The sequence below is a fragment of the Vespa mandarinia genome, chromosome 13 (genome assembly GCF_050613455.1).
Source record: "Vespa mandarinia isolate Hongniang chromosome 13, ASM5061345v1, whole genome shotgun sequence".
In the NCBI taxonomy this organism is placed as follows: Eukaryota; Metazoa; Arthropoda; class Insecta; order Hymenoptera; family Vespidae; genus Vespa; species Vespa mandarinia.
In genome coordinates, this window is record NC_140822.1 from 3,807,501 (window position 1) to 3,827,500 (window position 20,000).

Here is a 20,000-nt window from a genome sequence, read left to right on the forward strand (position 1 = left end):
GTTCTTTATTTTCTTTTTTTTTTTTTTTTGGTTTCTTTTTCCTTTTTTTGCTTTATATTATTTTTTTTTCATACTATTTTCTTTTTTTTCAATTCCATTATTACCCTCTGTAAAACGAAAGAAATTATTTTGTAATAAAGTAATAAAATTGTCTCTCTCTCTCTCTCTTTTTTTTTTTATTCAGATTTTGATATCTGAGGTTAATAAAAATTTGAATAATAGGAAAAATTTTTTTTCCGTTGTACTCAAAATTAATTTTTTTTATAAACAAAAATTATAAAATCTCATAAAAACTTATCAACGAGAAATAATTTATTTTATTTATATAATCAAAAATTGTGTATATATATATGTATATAAATTCTTTATATAAAAAAAAAAAGCTATCCTACCTGTTCACTTTTGTGTTGTAATGTAAAATAAAGTATTAAAATAAAAATAAAATCAAACATTTTTATGTAATTTATACACTCAATAAATGAAACATAGAAATATTTACATTAATTAATTGCATAATATATATATATATATATATATATATATATATATATATTTATACACATATGTTAACATTTATGGAAATGTTAATTCAAATTTATTGTATTGAAATGTAAGTCGACAAAATCCGAAAGAATATTTAATGAAATAATATAAATATATTTAAACTTGACCTTTATAAATACACATTAATGTTTAATAAAATGATCGAAATATTCTTGAATTCCTGTGAATTTTAACTCTGGTTAATTTATGCAAACGAATTCTCATTGATATTGTGTTCATATAATAATTAAATCGTCTTTTTTTTTTCTTTTCTTCTTCTTCTTTTTTTTTTCTTTGAATTTTATAGTTGTAATTAACTTATATGAAAATGAATTATTAATTAATCGTATTCGAATAAATAAATAATTAGTGTACGTTAATGATAAGTGAAATTTTCTTGTTTCCTTTTTTTCCTTCTTTTTTGTTTGTTTTTTTTTTTTTTAAATTTCTTATCAAATCAACATCATAACACTAACGTTCTTATTATTATCTTAACACACGAGAAAAAGAAAGAGAGAGTTTAAGGAAGTATAATTAAAAAAACCGTAAACTTTTAAGGTAATATATTAGAAAAAAAAAGAGAGAGAGAGAGAGAGAGAGTAAAAAACAGAAACAAAAAAAGAGTTTAAGAAAGTATAATTTAAAAAACCTAAACTTTTAACGTAGACACACAAGAAAAGGAAAGAAAGAAAAAGAGAGAGAGATATATATATAAGAAAGCTTATCTATAATTAAAAAGCTTAAACCATTAACGAGCGTTTTTTAATATTAATTTATTTATTTATTATTAATTTATCATCGTATACGATCATCGATATTATTATTGAAATCAAAAAAGAGAGAAAAAAAGGTCAAAGTTGGACAGAACGTATTCAAATTCATAAAAAACCATAAAGATTGTTTTGAAAGAATATTATATAAAGGATGACATAAAAATATGCATAAACAATTTCATTTATATTGGATATTAGTTTCTTTTTTTTTTTGCAATTTCTCACGATAATCATAAATTAGGCGAAATAATGATCTCATATATATATATATATATATATATATATATATATATATATATATATAAATATATATATATATATATATATAAATAAACAAATTGATCACCTTGCAGACATTTTTTCTACAATTACTATCAACGATTATCACAATTTATAATTCGACAAACAAATAAAATAAAAAATAGATTTTTATACGATTACAAATGTTAATAAAATAAAATATAAGTATGTATACACACATACTTACATATATATGTATATATACATATATTTCTTTTTTCTTCTCACGACTTTCGTATGAAGAAATTCCTTCTTAAAAATGAATATTAAAAATTCAATAAAAGTACGCATATAAAAAAAACGTCGCGCATGCATGCACGTTGCATTTTACGCGGGAGGAAAAAGGAGAAAAAAAAAAAGAAAAAAAAAATTAAAAATATTCGATTAACGTTCTACTAAACACAACGATGGCGACGACAGATTCGCCGAGGTTTTTCGGTTGACCTATCGTATTGTCCCAGATCGATCTTGTTCGTTATGCCGGAAAAAATGGAACGATGCGAATAGTAGTAGTCGCAGCATCGCGTTGGGCCTATATATCAACAGTTATATATATATATATATATATATATATATATATATATATATGCATATATACATACATGAATATATACGTACATATGTATATAGATAACCAATGATAATCTCTTTCAATACCTCAAAAATAAATACAAGCAAATTCATTCTACTATAATATTTTTTTCAATGATGCAAATATGCCTCCTCACAAATATCAATTTTATTTGACATATTTCGAATAAGAAATCGAAATAACTTTTTCATCCACGAAATTAATACTTTTTTCTCATTTCCGATATAAATTTTGAAAAAATAAAAATTTTACATATATGCATTACACAAACACACACACACACGCACACGCACACGCACGCACGCACACACACACATATATACATACATACACATATACAAAATTTATTTCTATATAATAATAAAAAAAATAAAAAAAAAGAAGGGAAAGAGAGAAAATTGTAAGAAAAAAAAAGGAGAAAAAAGGAACAAAAATAGAGGAGAAAAAAGAAAAAAGAAAAAGAAAAGAATTTTATTAAATATTGAATAATTTTCTCCTTTTACCACCCTATACCTCCCCCAACCCCTACATTCTCGCATTACCCTACAGATTTCTTTTTATCATATATATATATATACATACATATATCTTTGTATTATATCATCTTTTTCCCCTATACTTTAGGGACCCTAGAATAAGAAATTCCCGAAATAAGATTTAATTCCTAGAAAAAGATCCCGAAAAACAAGAACAATACATTATCTATCAAATGACATTGCCTGCAATTCCATTTGAAGTTTATCGAAACGCGTTATATCTCTTCTTTGAATCTTTTGTCTAGTAAGAAAAAAAAAGAAAAAAAAAAGAAAAAAAAAAGGAAAAACATGGAAAAGAAGAAAGAATTTCTCGTTCGAACTAATCGATCGAAACTACCGTTTAGAAATCACGTGCTCGTTTTTTTTTTTTTCTTTATACTCATCCTCAACCCCTGTACCTATGCAACCCCTCACCATCAAACTCGACCCAAAGCCACCCCCAACTCTTAACTCTCCCTTCCACCTTATCCCCGTGGACAAAGACGAATACGAACGATAACCGGAGATTTGGATTTTCATAAAAATCACAAGACAGAGTAAAAAAATTTTTTTTTTTTTTTATATAATCATATTGATATATTATAGATACGGCTGTCGATGTAAATGGAACGAACCATCGACGACTTTTACAATCGTAAATCACGTTAATCGCGCTTTTTAATTAATCATGGGCCACCGATAACAAACGATCAATAATAAAATCCCATGGAATATTTCAAATTTTTTAATCGCAAGATCTTTATTAATTACGAATCTATCCGACACACGTTGTGTATATATATATATATATATATATATATATATATATATATATATGTTAATCGATTGTACGTTCATTCAAAATGTTTTTCTCTCTTTTTCCTTTTTTTTTCCTTTCTCTTTCTTTTTTTTTTTTTACACGCGTAGCATTTTTGTCATAGTCGTTTTTCCTTTTTTTTTTCTATTTCTCCCTTTCTCTTTCCTTTTCATTTCTTTCTCTCTCGCGTGTTTTTGCTGTTTTTCTTTTTTCTTGTTTCTTTCTTTCTTTTTTTTTTTTTCTAGTTCGGGAACACCAATCAACCCGAGCAAACCCGCCACCACCAAAGGGACCCCTTCCTACGCCCCCTCCCCGCCCATCCTCCTACATCCTTACTCTCGTCCAACTCACCGTGTCAACGAAAACCAAGAAAGTAAAAAGAAAAAAAAAAAGGAGAAAACAAAAAAGGAAGAAGAAATAAAAAGAGAAGATCTACGAAACCACGAGATGGGGTGACGTTAAACGAAACGAATGCATTCAACGAACTGAATAAGCGACTTTGTTATATTCTTCCTGTCAACGATTTATATGTCATGGATTATACATGTTTATTTGTGACTTTTGACTGATGACAGATGATGACGGATGATAAGAAAATGTGATTAAAGCGTGAATTTTCTTTCTTCTCTTTCTTTTTCCTTTCGTTCCAATACTTCCTTTCTTTCCTTCCTTTCAAATCTTTCTTTCTTTGTTTCTTCTCTGCATTTACTTTTTTCCTCGATTACTTTCTTCCTTTTTATCTTTACTATTATTTTCTCTTAACTTTCTTTCCTTTCTTTTTTTGCCTTTCTTTGATTCTGAATATATACGAAACATACAGATAGACACACAGCACACGCACACACACACACAGAGAGAGAGAGAGAGAGGGACACACACACAACGAAAGCACGTACGTACGCACGTAAAAACACAAACGAACACCACGCACGCATACACGCACGCAGGCACGCACTCACGCATGCACGCATACAGGCAAACGCAAACGTACACGCACACGGTACACGCACACGCAAAATGCGCACAATTAACACACGTTTGAACGGTAGAATGTACGCACGTACGCACGCACGCACGCACGCACGCACATACGTACGCACGCACGCACGCACGCAACGGAACGACAACGGCAACGGCAACGGCAACGGCAACGGCAACGGCAATGGCAATGGCAACGACGACAACACTCACACCGAAATAGAAACGGGGGTTGCGTAGATCGTCGCGCGCGTTTTCGGACGTAAAAGGACTGATCTAGCGACGGGGTAACGCGGCAAACGTATACCGAGAGACGGGACATGTATTGGCGGGTAGTAGGCAGAGCTCCACCTCTATCCCCTTAGCAGAGTGGGAGGGAACAAGGACGAGCCCGAGTTTGCGCCGTGGACCGAACCCGTGCACCAAGCACAACCCCTTCCTTCGTCTTTTTAGATAAGTTTCGAGCTTGCGGTGCCAGAGATATATACTCTCTCTCTTTCTCTCTCACTCTCCCCCTCTCCTTCTTTGTCGCTCTCTCACGTACATATTTCGAAATATTATCTTACTTATACACATCAGTTGAACTTACTTTTCTCTCTCTCTCTCTCTCTTTCTTTCTTTCTTTTACTTTATATCTTTTTCTTTCTTCTGTTTCTCTATCTTTATCTCTCTCTTTATCTTTATCTTTATTTTTATCTATCTCTTTTTCTCTTCGTCTTTCTCTTTTTCTTTTTCTCTCTCTTGCTCTTTCACTTTCTCTTTCTCTCTCTATCGCCCTCTTTCTTTTTATTAAATTCATCAAAAAAAAAAAAAAAAAAAAAAAAAATATATATATATATATATCGGATTTTGAACATAATCTTTTTTGTTTTTTCTTATTCTTTTGTTCTTTTTTTTTCTTTTATAATTTACTTATTTATTTATTTTTTTTATTCCTCCTTCTGATCATTATTATCATTAATTCGCAACGAAAAAGATTTTTTCTCGCACTACCGAAAATTCTTATCATCGTCATTCTCGTAGATATGTACGTATGTAAGTCGATTTTATCCTTTGTTCCTTTTTCTTTCTTTTCTTTTTCTTTTTTTTTTTTCTTCCTCTTCTTTCGTATACATAGAATTTGTTCGCCAAGAAGTTAGATAGAAAAAATTGATAATATAATAATATAAATTTTTTTGTTATCGGCTTCAACAGCTGAACATCTTTTTATTTTTTTTATTTTTTTATTTTTTTATTTTTTTTTATTTTTTTGAACATTAATATACGATTCAATTTGTTTCTCTCACAAAATTTAACAAAGTTTACGAATTAATATGATCATTATATTCATAATGCTTCTATGAATTAATTTAATCATTATCTTCTATTTGTCATACTCGTTAAACATCGGAACAAATTGACAAGTTAAATAAATAAACTTATGAGCTTTGCATTGACATTATATTAAGCTTTTCAATTTTTAAACTTTAAATTTTTATTGTATCATTCTCAAGAGGCGATATTATTTTGTTATGAATTTTGATACTATCATTTAAGTTCTATTTTAATTACAGAAAATATTTTTGAGCTTGCAATTGCAATCGACTTTTATGATGTAACTTTACAAAATGATTTTGCTTCTATAAATTGATCTTATCATATGTGTGTGTGTATGTGGGTATGTACGTATACATATATACTACGTGTATATATTTTTTCCAGATATCGAATTAATTAATAGCATGATCACAGATCGAACCTTTAATCCAATCACATTTATTTTTTTTGTAAACTTTCAGTCAAATTTTTATATTTTTAATGGCAATCATCTTCGTTTCATTATCATCAAAAAAAAAAAAAAATTATGACATCGTTCGTATCAATTGATTTATAGATATATACTATTATAGACATATACATAAATATATATATATATATATATATATATATATATATGTGTAATCATACGTTTTGATATTAATTATATAATTATATGAATTAAATAATTATTAAAAAATTGTATAATTAACGTTGATCCTTTTCAATGGCGTCGGATTTATTTCTAATCCTCCTCCAAAAAAAAAAAAAAAAAAAAAAAAGAAAACAAGTAAACAAGATAAAAAAAATATAACGATAAAGTACATCTATAAATAATATTGTAATTTTGTTTTTGTTTTCCTTTCTATACATGTCCATTGTTCATAAGTTTAATTCAATCAAATGAATCAATTGGAAACAGGATTTCAAAAAAAAAAAAAAAAAAAAACAGAAAGAAATAAAATAAATAAATAAATGAAAAATGCACATATGTATAAAAAAGATGCGAAAAATCGAGCTCGTAAAAAAGAAGAAAAAAAGAAAAAAAAAATAGTAAACGCCAAGTGGCGATTCGAGAGTGCCAGAAAAGCTTTTTCGATCGTTCGTTCTATTTTGATAGATTTGACGTACTTATTTTCTCTGTTAAATCGTTTCGTTATTGGCCTCAACAACGAGAAAAAAAAAGAAATATATATATACACGCACGTGCACATAAACACACACACACACACACACACACACGCGTATACAGATATATGTATATTATAGAGCTTATTGATTATCTTATTTATCGTGAAAATACATATAATTTATAAATACGTATAATAATAATAAGAAAAAATCTTTTCCATATTATAAGTATTAATTTATATTAATATAGAAATTTATTTATATTATATAAATAAGAAAAGAAGAAAAGAAAAAAATTTTAAAGAATAGAATTAAAAAGTAAAATATCGAGAAAGAAAGAAATTACAAAAATAAACAAGTGTCGTTATTTTTTTAATCAGATTGTCTTTATTCTCACGTACTCATTAATACTTTTTCTCTTTGTCTAATTAATTATTTTTATCCTCTATCCCTCTATTTCTCTCTCTATCTATCTATTTATCTATCTGTTTCTCTCTCTCTCTCTCTCTCTCTCTCTCTATTTCTCTCTCTCTCTCTCTCTCTCTATTTCTCTCTCTCTCTCTCTCTCTCTCTCTCTATTTCTCTCTCTCTCTCTCTATATATATTTCTCTCTCTCTCTTGTTTCATAACGTTTTATTGACTTCCGATTGTATAACTTCGTACTACGTCAAACTCGTGAATGGTATAACATACCTTGTACTTGAATAGTGACGAACGATCCGAGATACCTTCAATAATGTCAGTGAAACTTTCCGAAAAGCTTCGAATACGGTGCTTTGTTTCCTCTCAAGAGAATATCATCTAATAGGTCTATTATAGATTAGAAGAAGAAGAACTAAATATTTCTATACTCGATTGATGAGAGGATGTTAAGACAAAGATAAATGATTTTTCTCTCTCTCTCTCTCTCTCTCTCTCTCTCCATCCTTTCTTTTTTCTTTATCTATCTCTCGCTCTCTCTCTCTCTCTCTTTTCTTCAAAATTAACTCTCTACAAAGCCATGTAAGCTTTATTATACATATATTATTAATATATATTATATATATAATAATATATAATATAATTCTATAATATATATATATAATTATATATAATATAGAACAGATTTTATATAATATAAAAGATGATATATATATAGATATATATAATATACAAGTGAAATACATACGATATACGATATTTGCGTATGTGTATATTATTTATATATAAATATATTTATTTATATATATAATTTTATATATATATAATTATATATTATATATATTTATATAATTATATATATTATATGTATATTATATATATATAATTTATATATATATATATATTTTTAAAATTTATTTTCATATTTAATAATTATAAAATTATTTGTCATTAATTAATTTCACATACAAACTATTTAATTTTTCTATTAAATTTAATGATAAGTTATATTTAAAACATAATATAGTAATACTATATATAATATTATAATATGTATTATAATATTATAATATTTAGTATATCAAATATTCAAAATATATCTGTCGAGATTAATTTTTATCACGATTATGCGATACTTTTTGAGAAAAAAATTTTATACGTACAAATGTTATCCAATTTCAAAGGTGACAAGTAAAACGGGCATTTAACACTTTTCATTTAATCGAAGGTTTCGAGGCCAACTGTGCGTCTTTTCTTCTTTTTTTTTTTTTTCTTTCTTTTTCTTTTATTTAAATAGAGACACCTATCGTTAATCTTTTCTTTGATAAAAAAAAAAAAAAAAGAAAGAGACAAAAGAAAAACGAGAAAAAAAATAACTTTCGTTTGAAATATTTAGTTGTTCCTCGTCCGCGAAAAAAATATCGATGGAGGGGCTAGGGGGTAAGGGGAGGGCGGGAACGTGGACGGGAAGATTATAAGGGTTTAAATTTTCATTCATTTCAAACTCGTTTCAAGAAAGAGAACGATTATGAATTATTCCTTTTCGTATAAATTTCTATCGGATTGAATTTTCGTATATACATGTATATACGTACATTACTCGAACTACTCTCGAAAGAATTTATAACCATATCTATGTAGATAGTTTATATAATATATAATATATACCACTGACAAAAGCCTCAAAAGATGACGAATATATAAATATCAAAGTAGCTAAGCTTTTTGTATATGTATATATATACATATGTATTGCACATTCAATAAACGACTTTACGTTCATTTGTTTATCACCATATATCGTATATGCATATATATATGTATGTATGAATATATGTATATATGTATGTATGTATGTATGTATGTATGTATGTATATATGTATGTATGTATGTTTGTGTGTATGTATAATGTATGTTATATAATCTTTTATATAATATTATATAAAGTTTGTTTGATATTATATATATATATGTGTGTGTGTATGTGTGTGTGTGTGATTATTTATTGAAAGATTATTTATTGTCTTCTGTTATCTTACGTAAATACATTAAAAATGTATACGATATGTTATTATGTTACGATTCATTTGAAATTATTTGCCTATTGCAAAATTTATTTGAAATATTATTACCTATTTATTTTGTATAATATATACGATATATATATATATATATATATATATATGTGTTTATTTTTATAAAAGATAAAAAAAGAAAATGTACGTAAGCAGAATTAAAAATAAAAATAGAAAAAAAAAGAAGAAAGAGAAAAAAATAAAGAAAAAACTATATAATATATTTTCATTAAAATGTTATTTCATTAAAAAATACTTTTATTAAAATGTTAAGTGTATTAAATTTTTTCAAGCATCTTCAAAGAATCGATTTTTTACTATTACTTTTTATCGATCTAAGAAAAAATTTTGTTCCCAGATTTGACGTATTACTTTCGACAATAGTTTAATCATTATAATTGTACATAACGATTAATGAAAAAAGAAATGGAATAAGAGAAAAAAAAAAAAAAGAAATTATCACAAACTACATTTATGCATACTTTTTACATTAGCTTGGAATATTTATGAATTAAAATTAATCCATTGGCTTGAAACATTATTATATTATTTATTATTCTCTCGACGTCTACTATATTTTCCTCGTTTCCAATCGAAATTTCATAATTAACTTTATAAAATATTCTTCTCTTCTCAGTCTTCACGTTTTAACGTTATTGAATCATCCACGTCCGAGGGACACAAAAAAAGAAGAGAAAAAGAAATAAAAAACTTACTAATCCGTGATCGATTCTTTTATAGTATACAACAAAGGAAGAAAGAGAGAGAAAGAGGAAGAGAGAGAGAGAGAGAGAGAGAGAGAGAGAAAAAGAAATTGAGATAAAAAAAAAATAAGAAAAAGAAGAAGAAGAAGAAGAGGAAGAAGATGTCTGCTTCTACTTTAAAACGGTACGAACGCTTTTCTCACGAAGCACCAGTCGTAAATTTGTTTCCAAAGGAAATGAGGAAATCGCATCATCTTTATTCGCATTGCCTTTCCTCGTTGTAAAAGTGATGACATATATATACAGGGTGTTTCAATATAATCACGAAATACACATATCATCCTTTAGTATTTAACGACACGAATGAAATTTCAAGGGAACAAAAATCGTTTAATCCAACAAGAGCAAAGAATATTTTCGATTGAAACGATATATATATATATATATATGTAAGTAAATAAATAAATAAATAAATAAATAAATATATCTTTTACATATTACATTTTATATATATATATATATCTTTCTTTTTTCAAAGACGATCAATACCGAAATTATCAAACTCGTCAATGTTTATCTATTTATTTAATTATTTATATTTTTTACTTATTTACTTATTTATTTTTTGTTATTTTACTTTTTTTTTTTTTTTCAAACAAATCGACATACCTTAATTGATATTATGACATTGAAGCTTGCAAAAGGAAGAATTAAATGACGTGAAATACGCGTGCGAGAGATATGCCATAAGATTAAAGTCGATTTACGATAAAAATTTCGAACTTTTTCCCTTTTTTTCTTTTCTTAGTTTTTTTCTTTTCATTTTTCTCTTTCTATCTTCCAAACGTTGTTAAGATCATCCAATGATCTTAAGGCAATCAATAACCTTAAGAGTAATAATAAAAGATATATCGACGATCCAAGTTAAGATCCGAGTTATGAGAAATATCGTGTGCCATGAATTTATAACGACATGACCTTGAAATAGATTTATTGTAACAATGAAAAATTATTGACCAATCGTTAATCCGCGAAATTTCTTCGTTCGTACAAACATAACTTTTCTTTTTTCTCTTTTTCTGTTTACACGCGCAAAAAGAGAGAAAAAGAAAAAAAAAGAAAAATAAGATTAACGAAGATACCATTGAAATATTCACGATTTAAATGTAACACCCCGTATAGTGTCTGTCACTTTTTATCATCGCATCTTTCCCTATTCTTATCATTTCTTTCTTTCTCTTCTTTCTCCTTTACTCTCCCCCGTAATATACGTATAGTATATTCGGTTTCTACGAAAGCTCGTTCGTGCAACAGGAAGAACGAAGCTGAATTTCAAATTAGTCGATTCCACACCCCTTTCCCTTGTCCCCCGTACCCGACTCCTTTCTCCTACCAACCCTTCCTCCCAATCCATCCCATTCCACCTTCACCACCACCACCAACACCGTCTCCACCTTCACAATCGTCTCCTCCACCTCCAACACTGTTCTCGTTACGAGCATCCTGACGTATGTATGGTATGCGTTCATATATAGGGTGTCTTCGATACAAAATCGACCTGACAATGATATGTTTACGTAAGTAACTTGAAAGGATTTTGATATATCATCGTAATGTAAAGCACGTGTATATATATGTGTGTGTGTGTGTGTATATATATATATCTGTGTGTATATAACTGTGTGTGTATATATATCTGTGTGTGTGTATATATCTGTGTATGTATGTATTTGTATATGTGCGTATATACAAGCTCAGAAATATATAATTGTATAAATATAATATTTTTAGTTCTAATTAAAAAATTAAAAAAATGTTTATGTATGAGTCTGTATGTGTCTGTGTATCTGTTTATCTGTATATGTTTGTGTGTGTGTGTGTGTATGTGTGTGTGTGTTCAAAAATATATCATTTTATAAATACAATTTTTAATTTTTGTTGATTTAATAATTTTTTAAATACATGTATATGTGTTTGTATATATGTATTTATATATATATATATATATATATATATATAATTTTATAAATAGAATTTAATTTTTGTACATTTAACTATTTTTTAAATGTGTGTGTATGTGTGTGTGTGTGATTATGTGTGTATGGATTCAAAAATATATAACTATAAATAAAAATATTAATTTTTCTTAATTAAAGAATTGTTTTATCTAAAAGTTTCTCATTTTTAAACATGAGTATTTAATCATTAAATAATGTTTGCTTGTATTCTTATAATTAAATATGAACGACATTTAATATTTAATACGATCAACAATTTCGGAAAAAAAAAATGTTTTTAACCAACAAAAATGTTTTTGTTTTAACTATTCGAATCATAAAATGTCGCATATAATTTTGAACTAATGCGAATTTCTGATATATTACTTCGAGTAAAACAAAGTATAAAAATGTTTTTTTTTATATCAGCTATTCATCATTCTTGACAGATATATATATATATATATATATATATATACACATATATCTGTCAATGTGTGTGGTCGAATTGTAAATTCATAAGGTGTACGTAATACGTCGCAATTTTTTGTATTTTTATTGGAAATTTAATATACTTTTTTAAATTAAAATGAAAAACTAATTATTACAATTAATATATAGCACATATGTATGTATGTATGTATGTATATATGTATGTATATATGTATGAATTATTATTATCATTTATAAATACATAAATAAATAAATAAATATATATATATATATATATATATATATACAGAATATATCAAAAGAAAGTAAATAGAAACGAAGAGTTTTTAAAACATTGATTTTAAAAAACGATTACAACCTTTTTCGAAATTTTTTTTTTGCAAATCATAAAACGCTCCTAACGCTCTGTAAAATAACAATCTTAAAAAGGATATAAAAAGTAATCGAATTTTTAATATCATCTAAGAACTTTTGTTCTTAATCGATCATCTAACATATTAATAATTTAAATTGAAATTAAATTTAAAAAAAAAAAGAAAAGAAGAAAAAAAGGAAAAAAAAAAGAAAAAAGAAAAAACTGTTCGCTAATATTATAAATATTATTCGATCACATTGAAAATACTAATGGACGAAAGAAAATTATTAATTAATTAATTAACACGTTTTTACATAAGTTTAAATATATATCATTAAAATTAACATACTTTTAATACATACGTATACGTACGTTTAAATTTATAATCAAAATGAATTATCATTGTTTGATATGTTACATCGAAAAAAAGAAAGATGAAAAGGAAGGAAGGTAATAAGGAAAGAAAAAGTATAAAAAAGAAATTATAAAATTAAAAAATAGAAAAGAAATGAAATTTAAATGGGGAAAGAAAAAAAAGAAAAAAAGAAAAAAAAAGAAAAAAAAATGAAAATCATTTCGCAGACGTTTGATAATTTTCTTCCTACTCGAAAACTATCATCGTTTTTAATCGAAAGGGAAACGAGCTCACAAAGAGAAAGCTCACTCTCTCATTTATATTCTGAGAACGTTTGTAGCCCGTGCGCGACTTTATTCCTGTTCAAAGAAGAAACATAGTATTCTCTCTGACTTATGTAAGAAAGTGAATGTTACAGAGAACCTCCCATTAGGTAACACAGTAACGTTGAATATCGCTGATAACAAAGTCGATAATCGAAATAGCACATAACATATATTTTTTCATCGTTCTCTCTCCTTTTTTTCTTTTTTCTTTTTTTTTTTTTCTTTTTTCTTTTCTATTTTTTTCATTCGAATACGTCTCAATTATGAAGTAGTACGTTTACGAGATTGCAGATTGTAAAAAAAGAAAGAAAAAAATCATGGACGAGATTACGCACATTACTTTTCTTTTTTTGAAGATTAGAAATCAGATTAGAAATCAGTGTATTTGCGTAATCGAAAATATCTGGATGTAATTAAATATCGTAATGTTCAAAAGATCGTAAATACGATATATGTGGATTCGGAGCGAATTAATTGAATGGATTAAAAATAATGAATTAGATTATTAAATATAATAAATAGGTTGAAAATCGTAAAGATTGTCAATGTAACGAATGCACTTTCTAGAGTATACATACACACGTATTTGTATAATTAAAAAAGAAAGACACACGTATATGCGAGCGCGCGCGCAAATCCATACTTTCTAAAAAAAAAAAAAAGAAAAAAAAACAAAACAAAACAAGATTAGAAATAATCAATTAAAAGATTGAAGAATCGATGATACAAAAATAACTAAAAATCGTATCGATTATCAACTTATTAAAGATTCATCTTTATTCTGTCTAATAATAATAATAATAATAATAATAATAATAATAATAATAATAATAATAATAATAATAATTAGAATAATAATAATAATAATTTATATAATAATAATAATTATTATATGAACAATGAAAATATAATGAGGATTAAAAATAAAATAGATTGTTTATAACAAATTATAAATCAAAATCCTTCGGAACTGATCGAAATATTTACTTTTCACAGTTTAAGACGTGATATATTTAGCAGGAAAAAAAATTTTTTTAAATTAACGAAATCTAACCTAAAATCTCGTCGATCCTATCCTAATCGTATTAATGACATTTAATCCCATGATAACGTCTATCAACCAAACAAAAAAAAAAGAAAGAAAGAAAATATTCAATATAATCCAATATGCTACATATATATATATATAAACGTAATACATATATGTATTAGTATATCAAAAATGAAAAAATTTGTTGCGAAGAGTTCTTTTTACTTTTTTTTTTTTCTTTTTGAAACGAACTCGTCCGTTCATGAAAAAGGATCAAAGGAAGTTGCTCCTTCTTAAAAAGAGGAGAAAAGAAAAGAAAAAAAAAAGTCCTATTAATCCTCTGACAAAATTCTCCTTGAAAAGGGCCAAGAAAGATATTAGCACGAAAGCTCAACGAGACGTACGACGATTCGCCGCCACTCGGTCTCGCACACGTCACGCGGTCGGTTTCGTTCGTTATACTTCGTCCCAACTCGATTTCATTCGGATCGCTTCGTTTAGATTCGGCACGGCTCGGTTCGATTCGGAACGGCTCGCAAATAGAAACCTCGCGACGATGAAGGAAAGAGATACCGGCTGGAGACAGCAATTAAAAAAAAAGCTCGTGCCAGGGTGCCTTTGTCAGCACGTACATAGATGGCACATGAGGCTCTCTCGTTTATCCTACACGTAGCTTTTCCAAGTTGAAAAGGATCCCCTCTCGTGCTCTTTGTCTTATTTATTTCATCTCGTTCTATCCTTTTCTATTCTCTTTTTTTTTTATTTTACCTTCTTATATATATATATATATATATATATATTTTTCTTTTTCTATCTGTCTGTTCTCTGTTTCTCTCTGTCTCTCTTTCTCTCTTTCTTTCTCTCTATTTCTATCTCTATCTTTCTATTTATTTTTCTCTCTTTTTACCTCTTTCCCTCTATCACTCTCTCTCTCTCTCTCTCTCTCTCTCTCTCTCTCTCTCTCTCTCTCTTTCTATCTATATCTCTATCTTTCTGTATTTTACTATCTCTTCCTATATTATGTTTATTTTCTCTCTCTTTTTATATCTCTATTTCTCTCTCTCTCTCTCTCTCTCTCTCTCTCTCTCTCTCTCAACTTATCTGTATTTGACCGTCTCTTTCTATCTTTCAATTTTTTCTCTTTCTTTCTCTCCCTCTCTTTCTCTTTCACTCTTTGTCTCTCTCTCTTTCTCTTTCTCTTTTGCCCATTTCAGTCTCTATGACTTTCCGAAGCAGACGCAAACGCGTCATCCCTGCTGCTGATTTTGAAATAATATTTCGCAAAGGAAATGAGAGGCGGTCTTTATTACGCGAGCCGCGTTATGTATCAACGCTTTTTCTCTTTCTTTCTCTCTCTCTCTTTTTTTTCACGTTCCTCTCTACTCCTCATCCACTCCCTCTCCCCTTACTCTCTTCTCCTCACCATTCCTACTAAAATCATCATCTCGACTATCGTAATGATTTTCTAGGAGTTTTTATTTCTCTTCTTTTTTTCTTATTTTTTTGTTTTCTCTCCTCTTTTTACTTTCCTCTTTTCAATGAGAAAAATCGTCGTAGAGAAATTAATTGCTCTTGATTTTCTACGATTGTCGTAATTATTGTGTGATGCTCTTTTTTTATTTTATCACACCGAATCATCCGACGAATTGAATGTTGAATTGTATGAAAAGAAAAAAAAAAGAAAAGAAAAGAAAAAGGGGATAAAAAAAAAAAGAAAGGAACGACCGGTCTCAGATCTTTTGTTTTCTTTCTCTCTTTCTTCTTCTTATATACATTTCTAATTATATAAATTCATTATGTTAATAAAAATATGACGAGTTTATGGTATGATTATGGCGCACAATATCTACGACATATTTTCCATCGCGTTAATTAAATCTCGATCGATCAAATGCTATTATAAAAATTATTTAATTAATTAATAAGATCTTGTGTAATAGAAAAAAAAAAAAAAAATTCGAGTGTTTCCATTTCAAATGTCTATTGCAATAATCATCATCGAATATCGTCTTCATCGTCAATTAAAAAATAATGGAAATAATTTCGTTAAAAAAAAAAAAAAAAAAAAAAAAAAAAAAATAATTATTTGTCGTCTTATTTGAAAATAATAAAAATATTTTAATGTTACTATTTTAAATGTTCTCACTACTTTTATATATATATATATATATATATATATATATATATATATACGAGTTTATAAAATCTTGTACGACATGATGTAAATAACCGATGAATAGTTGTACCAATCCACAAAATCGACAGAAAATGCTTGAGAGGAATACGAGAAGAATTTCAAAAGAGTGAAACGAGGTGCGCATTTAGAATGCGTGAAGGAATGCGAATAAGATTCTTTTTTCATATCGATCGATTACACTTCAAAATCACAAATAAAATTCTACCGTGAAATAAAATTGATATGAGTTATAAAAAGAATATTATAGAATAAAAAATAAAAAGTAATAATAATAATAATAATCAGAATCAGAATCATATCATTCATAAAACATTGCTTTTTATCGTAAAAATTTTACATTCAAATAAGATCTAAATAAAATTTTCTTATGTTTCCCATAAATTGTATTAATTGTATTAGAAAAGTTTTCTTTTTTAAATAAAATAATAATAATGATAATAACAATTATAATAATAAGAGTAATAATAATAGTAATAATAATAATAAAAGTACATATCCTATAAATTTCTAACAACCATTTTTTTTCTAACAACCATTATAATTTAATCTAAGAAGAGAATAAAATAAGTAAAAAAAGAATATAATACGGAGAAAAAATAAAGAGAATAATAAAAAGAGAAATAAAATGAAACAAAAAATAAAATAAAAACAAAGTCATATGTCGCATAAATCATTTATTAAATAATATTATAAAATTCTATTTGGGAAAAAAAGAAAATGAAATAGAATAAAATAAAATAAAAAATATCTTTTTATATTTTTTTATATGTTCAATCAATTATACATATATATATATATATCCCTAACATTATATTATTAAGTTATAAATTATTTACTATATAATATCATAAAATTCTTTGCTACATAATATTTGAAAATAAAAGGAAAAATAAGAAAAAAGAAATAAAATAAAAAAATAGTAAAATACATATATATATATATATATATATATATATATATATATATATTATATATATATATACATATAATATATATATATATATAATATCGCTAATATTATATTATTATATTATAAATGATTTACTATATAATATCATAAAATTATTCGCTTCATGATATTTGAGAATAAAATATAAAAAAAAAAGAAATAAAATATATATATAATATATATATAATATATATATATATATATATAATATATATACATATACATAATATATATATGCATATTGTCAAAACTGAAACGTATACGTTTGAAATTCTCTTTTCAAGCCCTCTTACGAATATCCGATAAATCGTCGAATCCTTCCGATGACGAAGACATCGATTCTATTAATCCAAAATTCGATATCATACGATACGATACGATACGATACGATACACGAATCTTCCGCTTTGCTGATGGTCACGTAAAACCAGATCGATGGGATCCAATGTCGGTCATAATTACGCTTCATGAATATCGTTCTAGATAACCCCCTTGAAAGATATAACTCTATTCATTTATCCCTAGTACGATAGAATCGAACGACGAGAATAATGTTTACTTCTTCGTCAAAATAATATAATTGTTTGTGATTATAAGAAAAAAAAGAAGAAAAAAAAAACAAAGAAACAAAACACACAATTTTTTTCCAATCCGACGTTTATTTTTTCGCTTCTTTTCGTTTCTTTTTTTATTTTCTTTTTTCATTTGTTTCTTATTTCTTTTCTTCTTTTTTTTTTTTTTATACGAATTATACATTCTTTTTTGTATTCGATAAAAATTATTATATAAACGGACAGTACGCTAAAGACAATTGAGATTTATTAATTTCCAATTAGACGTGTCGAATCGATTGTTATTTTGTGGATCAAAAGTTATCAAACGATTTTTAAAATCGATTAATCTCCTTCTCGAGAAACTTTATCGGTTTTTCTAAACAATCTGTATAATTTTTGCAAAACTTTGCTGGTAATTTTATGATCTGAAAAAGAGAAATTCAGCTTGAAAAGTTTTGGAATTGGAGCAATTTGATAGTTAAGAACGTTAAGGAACCTTTGACTCATCCTGTAGATTTATTTTCAATATTAAATATGAAATAAAAACTTCGAAAGTTGAATAGACGATACAAAAACCAAAAATATTTCGACCAGTTTTTTAATTTAATTTTCTTTTATTTCATCTCACATAGTTGAATAAATTCAAATGGACGTTTTAATGCGCGTAATAACGAGATAAAAAATAATAAATTAATAAATAAACAAATAGATATACATTTTGTGAAATATATTTATGTTGAAATTCTTGTATATTTTACACTTTCTATCAAATATCTAACACGCTGTTTATCACCGCGTCATCGTTTATGACGTTTCGTTTAGCTGCGAGATGAGAAACGTCGTGTTAAAAGTTTAATATCCCCTGTCCGGGATATTCCTCGTGGCGTAATGCCGACACGTGATCACTGTTATTTATATAATAGACCGTGTATATGCATACGCGAAAGACTGCCTATATACCCTTCGGTTGAGTGTAGGACCATATTTGCGCATACGCTATATGTAATTTAAATACATATGAATGTATATATACATGTATGTATATATATACATATATATATATATATATGTATTACGTATATACGTACATATATACGTAAAGCAATTATTCTTCAGATTAACAATTACAAACTGTTGATAAGTCTTAGGAATTTATTTAGAAAAATATCTTGAATGAAGAAAACAATATTATATATATCATATACATATATATATATATATATATCATCTATATATATACATAAAACATATATATTTCATATATATATATATATTAAAACAATATATATATCCGAGATTTTAATATATTGAAATAATTAAGAAATTATATAAGAAAATATTTTAATTTAATTTGATTGAACATATTGATATATTAAAATTAAAAAAAAATATATATATATATTTAATATAGATATGTACGTATATATGTACGTATGTATTTGTAAATAAATTGTAAAAAAGTTTGTAGGCACGTATTTGATTCTGAAAAAAAAAAAGAAGAAAAAATATATAAAATATACAAAATTATAAAAATATATAAAATATAAAAAAATATATATAAAAGAATATATAAAATTACTTGAAAGAGTTTCGAGAGAAAAAAAAAAGAGAAAAATAATCGATTTTTAAAGTCATTGAG

At 26.3% G+C, this 20,000-nt stretch overlaps 1 protein-coding gene across 2 annotated transcripts in view; it reads right to left on the reverse strand.

Annotated features, from left to right (window-relative positions):
* Positions 1 to 20,000, reverse strand: part of LOC118444329 (protein Skeletor, isoforms B/C) — a 106,757-nt gene that overhangs the window by 75,488 nt on the left and 11,269 nt on the right. The window contains exon 1 of one of the 2 annotated variants that reach the window (XM_085660842.1): positions 4,577 to 4,822. The exons of the other annotated variant lie outside the window; for it this stretch is intronic. The gene's annotated coding sequence lies outside the window, so the exon portion shown is untranslated. Of the gene's footprint in view, positions 1 to 4,576; positions 4,823 to 20,000 lie in introns of those variants that run through there. 2 annotated transcript variants of the gene reach the window in all.